At 41.9% G+C, this 5,209-nt stretch overlaps 1 long non-coding RNA gene across 1 annotated transcript in view; it reads right to left on the bottom strand.

The window, feature by feature from the left end:
* Positions 1–5,206: 5,206 nt before the first annotated feature.
* LOC137998038 (uncharacterized) overlaps positions 5,207–5,209 on the bottom strand; it is a 35,421-nt gene continuing 35,418 nt past the window's right edge. Inside the window, exon 2 of the long non-coding RNA XR_011122646.1 lies at positions 5,207–5,209. This exon is cut by the window's right edge and continues 329 nt beyond it. This is a non-coding gene — a long non-coding RNA (uncharacterized lncRNA).

Raw genomic sequence — 5,209 nt, 5'->3', positions numbered from 1 at the left:
AAATGTGTGTTGACTAGCATACAAAACGTCAAGTTTTATAAAAATGCGTTGGAATACAATGTTTATCACCGCTGTTTGTGTTATTTTTTAGTATTGCTCTGTAAGCTGGAAGGGTTCACAGGCCTGTTGGAAGCGTGCTTGAGTTTCAACAAAATGAGCCCCAAAATCAGTGAAGAATTGTGACGCAGTTGAATAATAAAGTAGCTGCTATTTCCAAAATGATGGAATTACCTGGTGATAAATAACGTCGTACGCGTCTTGGAGAGTAAATTTTGACTTTGCATAAACAAGACTTTGGCGATTGTGATCTTTGTTTTGACTTCGCTCATTTCATTGTCAAACTTTATAACACTTGACAGAAAAAGAAACTTACAAAAACCCGGTATCTTGCCATCATTTGACACAGACATACTTCACTGTTTGGCGAGTAAACATGCCGCGGTAACTTCATCACGGCGCCCGCTGAATTCCGGCGATGTCACTTTCGATTTTGCGATTTGTTTGTGCAGCCAAAACGTACAATAACAAAATTGAACGTTGCAAAAATCCCCCAAAATGTTTGTCGCTGATCGTGACTTTTTATATTTTATATTCACGGTTCAAAATAAATGTTGTTTTCATGTCGTAAATATGTTATTCTCGAGCGATCGTCCTGGAAACTTCCTTCTGCTCTTTCTAAAAACTTTGTATCAATATTTATTTACTTTTGCATCAATATTTGTTTTTGCATAAAGCAAGCTGACAAAATCTGTACCTTGCTGAGTTCGCATTTGTTAGCGTTAATAGTATTTTCGGTCCGATGCTTCTGTCAAGAGAAAATGAGGGGACAGAGAGGGAGGCTCCCGGTCCAGCCCTTGGGATATGTCATGTCCACGAAAGTTATTTTTAGACGAGCGGAAGTCTTCCGAGACGTCCGCATGCTGGCCTACCTCGGTCCGATGCTTGAAAGAAAATAAATATTCATCAGCCTTCCACGTGCGCCGTCATTTTCTCTTTTCACTAAGAACCTAAGAGCGAGGCAGAACTGCATGCGGACGTCTCGGAAGACAGACTTCAACTAGAACAAAGACTTCCGCTCGTCTAAAAATAACTTTCGTGGACATGACATATCCCGGCCAACGCCTGAGCCTCCGTCTCTGTCCCCTCATTTTCTCTTGTTCTGTTTTATGAGGGGTATATTATTTTGGTCTCCCATCCAAACACTAACCCCGCCCAACAGGGTTTAACTTCAGTGAAACTTCGGTATTACAAAGCTGTCAGATGCTCAGAGGGCACGCTTAAAGTTGTTTTCAAAAGAAGTTTATCAACATGTCAGCCCAGAAGCCAGTGTTTCTCACTTCCCATTTATTTTCTTCAATCTTTCTGGGTTCAGTACTTTGCTAGTAGCCACATGTCTTCTCAGACTATTTACCCAAGACTTCTACCATGGCACTACAATGATAGACAATACCAAAACAATATCGTGCACTGTTAGAGCTACATATTACGCAAGGACAGATCTGTTTCGTCGTACGAACGTGTGAGGACCTGTGAGCTAAAGGGCCTCGTCTGGTATGACTTCTTAATGACCGCCCAACTTGAAAAAAATTGTCTGGAACGGTGCACGTACCACAGGCAACCCAGTGTACCCTCACGGAGGGTCTAGTTAAGTTAATGATTCTACTGTGTCCACCAGAGAAATCTACGCATTTCTACTACCCTCTCGATCCTAAGACAATACGCGCAGAAGGCTCTAAGCACAAAGACACCACTTACCAGGGGAGTGACAGGCAAGAATTTTACCGACACGGAAAAAAAAACAAAACGAACAAATCCCACCCACTTTCCGACTGGGATTGCCATACTGGCAACCCAGTGATGATCGGCTTGATTCGGCCTTTTGTCCACTCTTACGTGAAGAGAGATAACAAATGACATAGCCTAAAGGCCCAGAGTTCGAAAACAATCTCCACATGCTTAGGGTGCGTTCGATTGACCCTATTCCGGGATAGGAATTCGTGGAGTGGTGATTTAAAACACCATGTGTGGCGTTTTGCAGGATAATAAAGCTATGTCTAAAATAGCATTTTAGCAGATGTTTGACAATATTAACGTGAATCTCTGCAAAACCGGAGGATTTCTGAGTTCTATTCCATGTATTCCTACTCCGGAATACGGTTAATTGAACGCGCCCTTAGAGAACAAGCCATGCAGTTTTATCACGAGCAACCCGCCACTGTTTACGGTCTAAAGAGGCGTTTTTAGCCTGCGAGCAGGCTCTTTTGTAGCCGCAAGAGGATTGGGGCTTGTACACCCCAATCCTTTCGCGGCTACAAAAGAGCTGCTCGCATGCTAAGGCGTTTTGGGTTCATACGTGACACCACAGGTAGCCCAAGATCGATTTATCTGTACTATCACGAATGGTCACCGTTGTGCCCATTGACCAATCGCCGGTCGCTAAGCGATCTTCCAACGGTTTGGGTAACGAGCCTGGTAAATATAGCCTCATTCGATGGCTCTCGAAGCAAATGTTTGCAGACTTTGGTAGCCCTTAATTCCTTCTCAGTGTACAAGTTGCTCGAATGAAGAAGACGAATGGGTGGCGGAGGTATCGTCCGTGATCTGCGTGAAATTTTGAGGCGATCTAAGCCTTAGGAGCGAATTTATGGCCCTTCTCCGGTGATTCCGTTCGGCGGCTTCGTCTCGGTGCCCAACCTTGGGAAAGAAAATATAGAGGGAAAAGAAAAGGAACCAAAAACCACCATGGCCTTAACCCTTTCAACCCCTAAACCGGTCTAAAGTGGCCATACTTAGTATTTTACTCTGTCTAACGCAAAACGATTTTACTCGTTAATGGGAACCCCCAGGGGTCAATGGAGAGAAAAAGACACACGAGACTAAAGCAAGGTAAGCTATTTTTTTATTTTAAATCGTAGATATTTTTTTGAATTTTGAGAAAACCCGTTTTCCCCTAAGAAATCCTTATATTCTACTCTTGCATAATATAGTACAGAACACTCAGATACTCATATATCGAGCTTTGGCTGCATGTGATGACACGACCGTTGGCCTGGTGAATATTTCACTTCTCTCTAGGATCTTTCTCTCGTTTCCACGGGCTATTGATGTCTAAACAATAGATCGAATAGCCAATCACGTTGCTCAAATACGTAAACATGAAAATATTAGTTGATTCAAATTACTGTCGAGAGTTCTACTTGCTCCTCGCTGTTCTGCCATGTTATCCAAGTTGAAAAGAACCGAAGTTAATGAGTCGTCCTCAGCTGAAAGCAACTGGAAAATATTTATCCGCAGTCCTGGGGTATTCCTAGCAGATAATTGCTTTCGATTGCTGAGAGTGCGATGAGTTGATCGCGTTCAGAACATTGCACTCAGGTTTGCAGAGAAACGGATCAAATCGTCATTATTGTTATTATTAACTTCGCTTTAAATCAATCTTTTTTGTTGCAACTTAACAATGTAGCTAAACGAGAGCGAGTTATGAGGAAAATCATAATAAGTTCTTTCAGGTCCCTGTTGTCCTTGTTGTCTCGCAGATTATTAAACAGTACAAATAACCGACATGTAAGAAAGTATCAGGAAAGAGACTTTAAGAAGAAAGCCACAGTGGGAGGCAGCAGAAACACGAACACAGAGTTGCAATAAGAGCCTCGAATTAATTAAATGCTGATCTTGACACTATACTTTCCCGAATGTCAATAGAACATGCTATTAAGGACGTTCGCGCCCATTGCTACTCCGCACCCTTACAGCGCACGCAAATTCACATGCCACGTCATGCATCGAGCGCGCTATAAGTATTAAAATGAACAATGATAGGGCAGATGGCCATTGCTATATCTTTGCTTGGATTTAACGATCCTGGATGTTCGGTGACCCCACTTTTCTTTTCAGAAACAGATTTTGTTTTCAATTATCTCCACATTGTCCAAAAATGAACAAAAAATCAATGTGGGAAGTTAAATAAATTTCAAACTTTCTGTCCTCGGGACATGGAATCCTGCCATCTTGCGGCTGCAAGGCGCATGAAACTATGGTCGCTAAGTGCGAACTTGTTCTTTAAGGAACCTCAAAAGTTAACTAAATTCACTTGATGGGTCCACTTAAACAATGTTTGGTAGAAAACATTTCACTTCAAAAATGTAATTGCAATATTTTTGGGCTTACAGACACTGTGACCTTATTCGCTAAAGAAGCCGGATTTTTTCAGATTTAGGGTGTTCTTCTGAGCAAGTTCTCTCCAAAACGAAGTCCGTGAGCCCCCATTTTTTTTACATTTCTGGCATCACTAACTCATTATCTTTCACTGGTAAAATTTGCAGAAAAAAAGCAATGTTAGAAAATTTTCGCGCAAACGTCCTGAAACCGCTAAGCCCGTGGGTACGAGAGAAAGATCCAAATGGACGAGGTTTGATTTTGGATACCTACCCTAGAGAGAAGTGAAATTGTCAACAGGCCGACGGTGGTGTCAGGTATGAATTCAAAACAACTCTTTAGACTTTAGAAAGTGGTGGGTTCTTCGTGAAAACTGGCTTGTTGTCTAAGCACGTGGAGATTGTTTTCGGACTCTGGGCCTTTACAGTATATCGTTTGTTATAAGATCTTCACGTGAGAGTGAAGAAAAGGCCGAATCAAGCCGATTTTTCGGATTAAATCGTCTTCGATCGCGGAGTGATCACTTGCCTCAGACGGGTTCCGAGTCTCCAGCCTTTTGTCTTCTCTAATAAAGGATGGCAGCAAATTTCAAAACTAGCCCATGCCAGAAAGCTTCAAATTGTGTCCTTGCAAGGACACAAGGTGAAGTAAAAGTAAGTTTGTTTTATTTATTTCCGTCGCTGTAAACCAGGATTAGACGAAATTTTTTCGGCATTTCATTCATGTATAAGCCCTAAAAATCGGTACGTTGACTGGACGTTGGAATTATGAGTTTGGGTTGCCTGTGAATTGATCAGATAAGTCCGACAGACAATATCCGATGACAAACACTGAGTATTTTCCAGCACTGACATTCGTTTTCGGAAATAAAAACCAAATCATATGCAGGGTTTCATGATTTTTTGGAATAGAAATGGCCGGGAAAAACAGGAGGAAAACCTCTCAGGCAAGCCATATTTCTGGTCATATTTTGTGGGCTGTATTTGGCAGTTTTACATGAAAGAGGCATATTGCCCCGGCAATATGCACACGAAATAAAACGCACACCAAATTT

The sequence above is a fragment of the Montipora foliosa genome, chromosome 3, assembly GCF_036669935.1.
Source record: "Montipora foliosa isolate CH-2021 chromosome 3, ASM3666993v2, whole genome shotgun sequence".
In the NCBI taxonomy this organism is placed as follows: domain Eukaryota; kingdom Metazoa; phylum Cnidaria; class Anthozoa; order Scleractinia; family Acroporidae; genus Montipora; species Montipora foliosa.
The sequence above is the reverse complement of the archived record's forward strand: the minus strand, read 5'-3'. Positions and strand labels throughout refer to the sequence as shown.